This window comes from Vicugna pacos, chromosome 25 (assembly GCF_048564905.1).
Source record: "Vicugna pacos chromosome 25, VicPac4, whole genome shotgun sequence".
Classification (NCBI taxonomy): Eukaryota; Metazoa; Chordata; class Mammalia; order Artiodactyla; family Camelidae; genus Vicugna; species Vicugna pacos.
The window spans coordinates 10950906-10963320 of record NC_133011.1 but is presented as its reverse complement, the minus strand read 5'-3'; the positions used below and the strand labels follow the sequence as shown (position 1 = coordinate 10963320).

The 12415-nt window shown below is 43.0% G+C and overlaps 1 protein-coding gene across 8 annotated transcripts in view; it reads left to right on the top strand.

The window, feature by feature from the left end:
- Positions 1-12415, top strand: part of NCALD (neurocalcin delta) — a 365895-nt gene that overhangs the window by 128014 nt on the left and 225466 nt on the right. The window lies entirely within an intron of this gene.

Genomic DNA, 12415 nt, shown 5'->3' with positions numbered 1-12415 from the left:
CTAGAACTAGGGAGAATTAGAGGGGCCAGGCCCGGATCTCCTTAAACTGGGTGGGTAGTTGCAGATACTAGGTTCGTTGGGTGAGGGTTAATCTCATGAAGTCATTTAGTCTGAGGAAAGTAAAGGAGTTTTTGAAAGCCTGAAGGAGCCTGGATTAGCCACAAAGCATCAGCAAACAGGTCTATAGCCCATCATTCTAAGGGCAGTGATATTTTCTGTGTCCCTTAAGCTGGAAGTGGACCACTCCATGATCAGCAGCAGTATTCTGAGTTTAAAAAAATGTTCCCAGCTTTCAACATTATCATTTTAAACGAAGTCATATCATTCTGTTAAATCAACACTCCCTGTTTTGGTTGGTTGCTTCCCCCCCGTACTGCCCCTTCCCTTAACTATTATAGATAATGCTGCCATGAGCATCTTCTTGTGTACAACGTTTCTTTTTTCGCCTTTAGGATGAATTAGTACTGCACCAATGGGATCAATGTTTTTATGGCTCTGGATACCTGTTGCCAAAATATTTTTTAAAGGGCTGTAGTGAATACATCTAGGGAATATTTTAGCTTCTTTTGAATGCTGTGTGCTCTGCTCAGTGACGTTCACCACTTTATGATAATCTGTTCTTGTTATAAATCTGAAGCCACGTACTACAAATTGCTGCCTCTCTAACTTATTACGCCCGCATGTAAAATTGAGGCTCCTGTGAGGTTTGGTCGCAGTACATCCAAGGGAACAATGTCCAGTAGTCCAAAGCAATGGCAAAAAATTAATTCCTATCCTTATTGTAACTCTCAAAGAACATGCAATGAAATTTCTTAAAACTACGTTTTCTCTTTTTTTCAATTCTGTTTCACACTGCAGTTGCTTGAAGCGTCTCCTCTCTTTATGTGGCTATCTCAGTGCTAACTGGCTGCTCTGTTCCTCTTCTGCTCACACACCGTCCAGCTCCTAAATTTAGCCATCTTCCCCCAGGCCCACACACCCTGCTCCCTCTTTCCTATGTAGAATCTCCCCTGGGAAATGTAGTCTGAATGTTCCCTGGTGGATTTTCTCACACCCGGACTCAGACGTCGTGCAACAAGAGAAAACCCTGGAGCTGGCCTGACCAGCAGGAGGACATAGGGGCAGGCCATGCCGAGCCACGTTTTCATCATTTTGTCTGTGTCTTGGATAATAATAATGGCTAACGTTTGTTAAGTGTTCTCTAGGCACTCTTCTGAGTACCTTACGTCTACTGTCACTGAGTCCTCGTAACCGCCTTCTGAGTTAACTAATAATACCAATTTCATGTTTTAGATGAAGACACTGAACTAGAAAACATTTTAAGTAACTTTCTCAATGTTGCACAGTAAGTGATGGAGCTGGGATTTGAACTAGGTGGTCACTTTAGAGGATGGGTTCTTACCTACTATACTATGCTCTTTAAATTCCTGCTTTAACATGTAGATCAACAAATATGCGTGCCTTAGAGATACACATCTATAGATAAATAACTTTTCCTTATTTAATCAAAATATAGAGCAAGAACTTGAAAACAAAGTGGAGCACTCATTTCTTAAGAGTTACTTTTTTAAATTAAAAATCGCTCGAGGGCTCTGTGCTGCTGTCTTTGTCAGTCTACTGTCTGATCTCACTGATCTAGGGCATAGCGTTGCTTTTATTACTTCTTGTTATGAGAAAGGCCTATTTTGACAAGGGCAGTGGAAAGATTTAATCCATCTTAGAACTGAAGATAAATCTGGGGAAAAAAGATTTGCTGGTATATTATCAGGGAGTGATTGCCGAGCCTCTTGAAGAAAAGTTTATAATTTAAGTTGCTTTTTATCAATTTCTCAAGTAAATGCACACATCCTGCCTATGTTCTGGATTTGTTTTTAATGCATTGGCTTTCATCTTTTATATTTTTCTTCTGGATATGTCAATTACTTGGTCTGGTTTATTGTTTTCAGCCCAGAAACAGTGTATGATGCAGTACACAGATTAGAATCCCCTTCTCCTTTGGAAAAATTGCTTGCAAGTTAGATACATGAATGTATCTTTCTCAGCCATATGGGAGAAAATGGATTTTTTGTTTGTTTGTTTGTTTGAGAAAACAGTGTCTAGCAATTTAGGTCACTCTTCACAGTCAGAATTGACTTTAAAAAGATCATTTAAATGTTCAGTTTGAAACACTGCCTACAGACTGCTCTTCAAAAAGGAGGGCTTATTGCAGAAAGGCAACAGTCCTCCAGTTTTTTGTAGTGGAAAGATGCTGAAATAGGAGTCAGGAGACCTGAGGTCAAGGCCATTTCTGCTGATAACCAGCTGCTTTGGGACTTAGTTACTTACCTCGCAGAGTTCTGCTGTCTTCATCTGTTAAATGACGGTTTACACTAAATAATTTCTACATGAAATAACCTTTCTTTATGTGTAATAAACACATGACAGATTTACCTGGGCATGTTTAATACAGGCAGCCACCTCCTCATTTGAGTGTCCCCCAACCTCCAAAATACTAACCCCAGCTGGCTGGCTTGGCCTCAGAATTGCCCCGTTAAAGATTCATTCCTTAAGATTAGGCACTGGTTAAAATTAAAATATTACTAGATGGAACTTCATAAGCTATTTGCCATATTATTTAGTTCATTTAACTAATCCAATAAGCAGTAATTAAGCATATAAGATATTCAAGATATTAGTGGGGCTGAGGGCATATTTGGGGTGGTGGGAAGGAATGTAAAGGTGAATAACATATGGTCCTGCACTTGAAGGACCTGTAATGAGTGGTGCAGAATGTGAAGGTCTTTATAAATATCAGATGAGCCTGGATTGTGAGTGCTGTAAGAATTCAAATGGAGAGATGGATTGCTGTCAGCTGCAATGGTCAGGGAGGTTTTTTTTAAAAATTGAGATCAGGCTTGAATATGGAATATGGCTTTGAAAGACAGCTGGCAGATTAAAAAGAGACATAGATAAGGGGCTATGGCTTGACATGAGTGAAAGCTTAGAGGTAGAAATTACCCAAGCAAATTAGGAAGTACAGTTCAACATGTAAGGTGAAGCCATGGTACCGTAAAGATGGACAAAGAAAGTCAGATTTTTTGCAGTAAGTAAAAGGAGTGACCATTCGTTCTCTTTTTTTAAATTAAAAAAAAAAGTTGGTTTTTTAAGTTAATTTTTTTTGTGGGAGAGGTAATTAGGTTTATTTATTTCTTTTTAATGGAGGTACTGGGGATTGAACCCAGGACCTCACGCATGCTAAGCATGCATTCTGCCACTGCTATACCCTCCCACCTTGATCATTTGTTCGTGAATGAGAGAGTGACGTGCTGATGGGCAAATATCAGGAACTCCATGTGATGGAGTGTGCAGAATAGTTTTCAGGAAAAAATAGCCCCTAAGGCTTCAGAGCTTCAGCCCTCACCCCTTGAATGTTATTGAATGAGTGTTTTTGGAATTTGATCTGATGTCCTTCTAGGAAGAAGGGTTGACTATAAATAATCTTGCCAGCAAAAATAAGCAGCTTGGGAAGAAAAAGGAAGTATTTGAGGGATTTTAAAGTGAAGGGACAGAGACAGGCATGCCCACTCACGTCCAGCTCTAGCATCATTAGTATTCATCCTCTTTCCTCTTCCAATTTTTCTAGCCTTTAAAAGTGAGTAAAATGTCAAACTGTAAAAGGCCACAGGTGCTTTTTTGGGTTATATTTAGGTTCTCATAGTTTTAAAAAATATAAAAGCTATAGAATCTGCCTCCTTCTTCATTTCTCTGCCCTCTCCCTGGATGAGGATATATTTAACAGTTTCCGTATTGGAATTAATGGTAAAGTTTCTGCGTCTAAGGATCTTTTCTGGTACTGCTGCATAACAAATGACCCCAAAACCTAGGGGCACAGCAATCGCTTGTGTGCCTCATGAAACTCTAATCGGAGCCCAGCTGGGTTGGAAGGCTCATCTCTGTTCCACATGGCGTCGGCTGGGACAGGTCAACTAGAGGCTGGAGGATCTACTGTCAAGATGGCACACTCTCATGGCCGGCAAGTTGGTCCTGGTTGTTGGCTGGGAGCTTGGTATCGGGGGGCTTGCCAGAAGGACAGGGTGGGGAACCGTAGTTCCTTTTTTTCACATAAGCCTCTCCAGGGCTGCCTGGCTTCCATGTGGCTTGATGTGTCTGAGTTCCAAAAGTGAAAATCCTGAATGAGAGAGAGAAAGAGCACCAGCTAGAAGCTCTATTGCCCTTCTGACCTAATTTGTAGATTATCAGCCCAGTTTCCACCACTTTTTATTTGGTAGATGTGACTAAGCCATCCCAACTTCAAGAGGAGGGAAGTTTGAGTCTACCTCTTGATGGGAAAAATACCATAGCATTTGCCAACATGTTTTAAAACTGCCACAGCATCCGTGGCATTCTCCACCCCTACCCCGCTGCCTCCACCAGTTCATCTTCCCCTCTCTTTAATTGTGTCTTGAAATGTTCATAGGACTGAACCTGGGACACTGTCTAGGACAGGGCCAGACAGGTCACGGATGTGAGTGAAGCGGGTGTGGGGATGGTGATGTAAAGGAGAGAGCTCCCCTCACCTAAAGCAGATAGACCCAACCTCCCAAGCCACCAGCCTGGAGTTCTGGCTAGGTGGAGAAGCAGAAGCAAACCTCACCGCTGTCCCTCTCAACTCTTTTTTGTTGTTGTTCAGTTAGTCTTCTTGATTATTTTTAAGGGCAGGATAGCAAATGATATAATCCATATGGGTCAGAAGTGGAAACGTGCTTTTAGAGGATGTCCTTCATCCTTGGAGCTGGTGTTTGAATGACAGTTCTCAGCAAGGGGCAGAATGCTGGGTTAAAGGGAGCCTGGGACTGACGTTGTTTAGGTATTTGATGCTCTAATAGTGGAGATAGATAGTCTTTGGGATGGGCCCTGCAGCTACGTGGCTGCATAAAAACCATGTCCCTGGCTCTGGTGTCTGCTGTCACAGGTCGCTGAGAAGGTCTATTTGAGGTGCTCCAGCCCCCAAAGTGTGTGGGATCCCGGAGCTCTCGGCAGAGATGAGAGGCTGAGCTGCAAAGACGTGATCTGAGACAATGGCGGAAACTCCCCGGGGAGAGTGTTCTCAGAGAGTCGCAGAGGCAGTATTAAAATACCTTTCTCTGAGATCTGAAAGTCAAGTGGTGGTTTTTCAGCACTCCTTTACCCTTGCTCTTAAAGCAACTTCAGAGAGTGTGACTGTATTCTTTTTCCTTCAGGTGGGTTCTGCATGGCTGAAGTTACTTGATAGCTTCTGGCTTGCCTTTAATTTCCAATATGGGAGAGAGAGGATGTTATCTGGAGAGTCCTTTAAGCCCTTTCCACTGATGGAAAAAACATGCTTCAGTGCTTGTTGATCTCCTAGGTTTCCAAGAGTTGTTTTTGAGTCGTTTAGAAATAGCTGAACAATTTTGGTATTAAATTGCAAACTCCTTTCACTTAAGAGCTCCTGCAGTTAGTCAGCTGTCCTGTAGAGCAGGTTTTCACTCTTGCTCTGTAAGGCTTTGCCCATTTCTTCTATAAATACTGTCTGATGTCATACTGATATATTTTCTTATACTGATATTTATTAAAACTATTTTTGTCATGAAACCATATGTTGGAAGAAGGCCATGTCTATACCATTAATTTTGGAAGCAGAAGTTTGTTCTATTTGATGCAGTCTGGGTTTTTTTTTTTTCTTTTTGCATTAAAACCTTTAGAAAGGGTAAAGACTTAGGAACAAAGAACTGTCCAAGGAATGAGTCGTTTTTATAAATGACGTATAACCAGTTGGTTTCTATCCACTCACCTCTCACTCGGTTTCTTAGGTGAATGCTCATGGTTTATAGAAACCTCAGGTGGAGGCATTTCTGAATAATGCTGGATTAAAATAGTACTGTAGCATCCAGGCAGGAAACAGAGGGCACACTCAAACAGGCGGTTTGGGAGAGTTTAAGGAAAAGACCTATTTACAAAAATGTAGGCATGGCTAAGGGAAACCAAAAAAAGGCCGATGAAAACACCCTGGGGGCCCATCATTACCCCTGGGCCTGAAAGGGCAGAGGGAGGGAACCAAACTTACAGGTCGGAGAGGCCACTGGATAGGGCTGTGCTTTGAGTGGAGGGACACATCCAGCCACCAGGAAGAAGCCAGGAAAAGTAAACCCCCCAGCCTCTCTTCTTCTTCTCATCACCTGCTGAGACCTTCCACTGACAGATCCCAACCAAACCCCAGTGGGATGGCAAGAAGCCCACTGGTACATTCCAGAGCATTTAGCCTTCTGGAGTTCAGAGCAGGGTGGAGAAGTGTAGAGAGTGGATTCGAAGGCCAATGGAATGGAAAGGAACCATCACAGCAAATAAACACAACCCTACAGTGTTGGTTTGTTGGTTTTTTTTTTCCACCACAAAAACAAGCTCACTGGGTGGGCCTAGTTGCATAATGAATTTAACACAAGTTTCCCTCTAATAGGATAAAAATGAAAATCCCCCACCCCCATCCACCCACCCAATGTCATTAGCTTGGGGACAGAGGGAATTTGAGCCTTCCTATTTTTGGTTTTCTTCTGGCCGCAGTGTAGCGTGGAGTCCTAAGGGTGGGTAGCAGAGGTGGGCTAAGGTATTTGGAACTAACTTTCCCTGAAAAGAAGGAGATCCTGGTTCTATACCAGGAAGTAAACCCTTGGCAGAGCCCCTGAGAGGGCCAGGGATGGAGGTGAGGAGAAAACATGCCCACCAGTTAGGTTTGCAAGCCCTTCACTGCCTGGCAGCGGAGGGACGGGACCTCAGAGGTGGGTGAACTGTGGTCAGTGTGCTCAGAAAGGAGAGCAAGTTCCAAGAAGTGCTCAGCCTCTGTCTCAGAAGTGTGTTTATCTGGTAGCATTTGGCCATTCGGGGGGGTTAGAAGTGTTCACACCATGGTTTATTTCTCCTTTAAAAATAGAATTGTCTAACTCTGCAGACCCACTGGGGTCGTGTCTTTTAGTGTGGAAGCAGCCCAAAATAGAGGAAAAGAGCCCTGTAGTTTCCAACAGATGCTGATTTATGTGATGTCATGGAAAATCCATTACATGAAAACAGTACGTGCAGTTTTTTCTGTGTAAGAACTCATAGGGATTTCCAAGGCTATAATGGTTTTATAAGAAGCCTAACTGCATCACAGTGGCTTTCATCATATAAAGTGGGTCAGTAGAGATTCCCATTCAATCTGCCCCGATCTCAAAGTACCAAAAGGACTTAGTATATGGCAAGCTCACGGTGCTTGCTCAAAAGCAGCATTTTAGGGCAATTCTAGCTTCTTAGGTTTTGGAATCAAGGTGGCTCTTTCTCCAGAAAATACAGATTTGAATTGCCCTTTGATACTGGAATATGTATACATTGAAGGCTGCATTTAAAAAAAAAGAAATGGTCACATAAGTAGGTTATGGAAAGAGACATGTTCAGCAAGTATAGCCATATAAAGACCCAAAGGGGCTGAAAAGTTCCTTACAGTCATTCAGTTTGAAAGTCACCTGAATTTGTTATTGGTCTTGAATTCAAATATTCACAAAGGCAACCTCTGTGTGGGAGAGTAAGTCAGTAGTGTTCATTGCACTTGTTTAATTCAACCATGAGAAAAATTAATTGTTTCATAAGTGGCTGGTTTTCTGGATGACATTTTCTGCTGCAGAACCATCCATTTTATTTTGTGATGGAAAGAAAGGTTTAAAATGTTTTCAATTAAAAGTTTCAATCTTTTTTTCCCCTTCTCTAAAAATATGCTGTGGAAGAATACTATTTTAATTGGAAGAAACATCCAGCTCAGTAAAACTGAAGTACAACTGAGTATAATCAGGAAATGGAATAATCAGGATCAGACATTGGAAGGCACCCACATGGCTTCTTGTACGGATGCACACAAAACATTTATCCTCAGACCCGCAGTTTTACAAGGGCAGGCACTGAGGAGTCTTGGTAATAAAAGAACAAGTTGGGCATTTGCTATGTGCAAGACACGGGGCTAGTTCTAGGAATATAAGATGAGGTTATTGCCTTCAAGAAGTTATTGTGTAACTGTAGAGAGAAAACCCACGAAGAGTAATTGGGATACAAGAAATAAATAACTGTTCAATCAAAACAATGCCACAAAGCTGAATATGCTTATCCCCCAGGTAAATGGTACAGGTAATAAGTGTCTTATTCAAAAAAGGGAGAGATGATGATGGAATGGCCTGGGGTGACTTGGAGGTGGAACTTGAGTTGGCTTTTTCAGGGCAGGTATGAGCTGATAGACTTAGAAAAGCCTTGGGCATTAAAGGAGGAGTTAATGAAATAATAGAGCTTAAATGGACAGGGATCTCCATGGTCACGTAATCTGGACCGTACTTGAATATCACCAGTGAGTCACATCCTTCACAGGTAACTTGCTCTATTTTTGCTTAGCGTTAGTCATCAGAAAGTTCTTCTGCTTGGTCTTCAGGTGAAATCTGTATCTCTTCCCCATTCCAACTCTACCTCTCCTTTGAGTTCTCTCGGAGAAATCCGAATCCCTCTTCCACATGAAAGCCCTTGAAGAAGTAAAGAGAACTATTTTATGTCCCCTAAGTCTTTTTCCCTCCAGTTCTCTCAGCTGTTTCTCATTTTTCATTGTTTCCAAATACTTTGCCATCCTGGTTACTTTTTTCTGTGTATCTCGAGACGCTTCCTTCACCAATACATCTCTCTCCTGTAAAGCACAGATCTGATCTCTCCACTATTGAAAACTTTCAGTGGCTCTCCAGTCTCTACAGAATGAATGCAGTTTACCCGGCAGCTGTGACATAGTTCCCACTGGGAACCAAAAATGTTTGTACCATGTTCCCCTCTTCTGGAAAATACCACCTTAACTGGAAGATGCAGCATAACTATGATGCAACATCTAATGGGTCCCCCACCTCCGCTTCTCCTGTGAGTGCATTTGGCTAAGCCTGGTCAAGGTTCTTGGTGGGGGAAGGAGAAGGAGGGGAGTGAGGTTTTGTCATTGTGGGATTTTTCCCTTTGGTGAAGGAGCAAGGCCGTGGCCTGAGAGCTGTAAGGACCGCACTTTTGTTGTCCTGGCCGTTGCATCATGGCTTCCAGGGATGCCCAGGCCGCTGTGGGACTGCCGGGCCTTCCTTCTGCTCTGGCCTCAGCCCAGTGCTGGGTCTTGCTCCTCACAGCGGCCAAGCCTTTGACCAAGGCGGTGCCCACCCCTGTCCTGAGCGTGAGCTCATGAGGTCTCTTAAGCCCTGAGGTAACACAGGGACTCTGCTGGCTGAGTTTCTGATTTTCACCACTCCTTGAAGCTTATGGGGTCTTTTGTGGCATTTAAACTGGCTGAGAAAATAGGTTAGTTCCCAGGAAGATGACTGAGGCCTGCAGAATGCATCCCTAACACTATATATAGATTGAGTTTCATTTACTTCTGTCTATTTGCTGATTTCAGTCTGTCTTTTAAGAATTTGAGCTGTTATAGTCCAGCTCAGTACCCTTATTGCAGCATTCTGAAAGGAGGAGCCTTCCTGTAATGTCAGAGAAGAGGAAAGTGTCACTTTTGGCTTTATTGAGAAACCGCAAAATGCCTTCTTGTTTTTTTCCTGTGTCATTTGAAAGCTGATAGCATGGTTTCTCTGCAGCCCCCTTATCCCACTCATCCTGATAGTTCTCATATTCGGCTGTTGATTTGCTCTGGGCTCCAGGGCAGCCTCCAGCACTCCATTTTAATTCTCTGCAGAGCACTTATCACTTCCTGGTACTTCTCATGTTTATTTGCTGATTTGTTGTGAGCTGCACGAGAGTATGAACCCTGTCTTTGTTCATTTCTCTGTCCCATGTCCTGCACACGCACATGCAGTGAATATTTGGGGAATGAATGTTACATCACTAGTGGTGTAAGATGCATTCGTCTCCATACGGTGGAGTGGGGGTGGCCTTATGAGTCTTACTAGGTTTTAGCAAAATGAGAAAAATTTCCAGAATGAGTGCTATCCAAAAGATGCCCTCTTTTGGTTACTTACTAGTCCCTTATGGCTGCTCCCAGTGTCCCAATACCAATGGTCATCTGCCCACCGCCACTGGATTCTTCAGGAATGAATAGCTACCCACATCATTATAACTTCCCTGCAGTTTTGCTCTCTGAATCTTTTTTGCCCATTTATATGTAGCCTAAAGAGATTGATCTGAGTACCCTATTTACCATACGACAAATATTTTTCTGCCAGTCTTGTTCATTACTCCTTTATCTCCCTGAATAGCCAAAAACTGCCTCCTTATTTCTTAAGGGGCCACAACACTCAGATGCGGGAGCTGAGCTACAGACCATTGTACATTTTTACCTACTTCTTTACCAAACATGCTGTTTTCTTCGAGAGTCAGTCTGCCTTCCTTCTTTCCTTCCTTCCTCCCTTCTGCCTTTCCTTCCTTCCTTTTTTCCTTTCTTCCTTCCTTTTTTCCTTTCTTGCTTTTTTTCTTTCCTCCCTCCCTCCCTTCTTTTTTTAAGCAAGCATTTGTGGAACACCTACCAAGAAGTCCTGTGTTAAGTTCCGGGGTGCCATGGGAAACAGACAAGCAGGATGCCTGCCCGCTCAGAGCTTACAGCCATGAAGGCTTATCAAAGATTGCTCTAAAAACAATGCTCCCCTCATCCCCTGCCCTCCGCCCCACCACACACACACACACACACGTACACACATGCACACAATACAGGCTTCGGTTGAAGGGTTAAGTTCTAGTTTAACAAACATCATTATGGTGTAGAGACTCAGTTGTGGAATCAGACAGGCCTGGGCTGACATCCCAGGTCTTCCGTTTATTCCCCAGATGATCTTGCCCAGGTAACCAACGTTTTCAGCTTTCTCATTGGTAAAATGGGGAGAATACTAGGTTTCACTTTATGGAATTCATGGGAAGGGGAAATGAAATACATTTGCTTTAAAGCACTTAGGATAGAACCTGACTCGTAATAAGTGATGGTAACGAGAACGAACATGGTGAGAAGACCTGGGAGCTTAGGTGGAAATAGTTTGACCTTGGCTATGATACACGTGCTTTAGTTTCTTGCCCAAGATAATAGAATCTGTTTAAATTAACAATAAGGAAAACAAGGTAAACATAGTTGGGTTGTATATGAGTATAGTAATCTTATTTTCTGAGCTCAGAAGCTCAGCACATGTAGTCTGACAAGCATGCATATGCTCTTCTCTGGGGAGGGGGCAGAGGATGTGTATCTGGGTCACTGGTCACTGTGTACGTCGGCCACACATCTGTAACAAAAAAGCTGCTGAGAAGAGACAAGCGGCTTGCCGCGGAGGGGACACAGAGTGGGGAGAGAAGGAAGAGAGGACAAAGCCTGTGGGCTTTCTCATTTCCTGCTCTATTTACCATGACTTGTCTGTAGCTTTTATAGCCTCGTCTTAAATAATTGAAGACAATCTTAAGTGCCAGAACCTTCCATAAATGACACGAAAGTGAGTAATGTACCCTATGGCCCTGTGCTGAACTAGGATGGCAGTTCTGTGTATCACACTCTGAGAGGACGCCGCGGGTGATAAAGAGGGAGCTCACTGCCGAGAAGGGAGGGCAGGTGCCTGTGCCCCTGCAGGGTCCGCGGTTGCCGTGAGTGTTCACCTGTGAGGCCTTTAACCCGTTTTCTGCTTGAAATTGGTTACATGTCCAAGGGCCATGTTGAAATCCCCTCTTTAACACCAAGTTTGTTGCTTGAAAAATTCAGCTTCTATGGAAATTTGTTCATTATTTTTTTAGTGCCTTTTAGCATTTTGAGTGCTTAGAATGACTGTTTGGGAAACGTAACAACAATTCCAGTGAAAATGTCCTAACGGAAAGAAGAAAGCCTCTTGCTTCTCTTAGAGTACTTGTTTTTCAGCAGAGGTGTCTAAACATAGTAGAGTATGAATACTGAATAAAAATAGTTTAGGACAAAAATAGAGAATAGAGTCTTGTTCTCCTGGTGTGAAAACACGTGTAACAATCACAATATTTTTCTTTTTTTCCGTCTTAACCATTTCTGAATAAGAAGCCATGCTGGGCAAGCAGTTGTTTCTCCTCTCCATCTTCTAACTCCCTCTCTCAGCTTTTCAGAGGGCTTCCATTTCTGTGTGCATTTGTTTCTCCTTTACATGTAAATTTCCATTAGGAGAAGATTCAGAAAAGACTGTAATGAGATGAAGTGTGTCTGTCCGTGTGAACCTGCTGTTCCCCCCACGTAGTCAGGCTACCCTGGCCCAGCTTCCTAACCCTCCTCTCCCCACCTTCTGCTCCCCCATCCTGCCCCTTAGCCTTGGGGACTCACAGCGTTGGTGTTTCTCCTGCATAGCACTCTTCATAGTGATAATCTAAAAATAAATTTTGTAATTCATTTTGAAATCTCTCGCCTTTTTGCCAGACTGGAATCTCCATGAGGGCAGGAGAGGGGACTGCC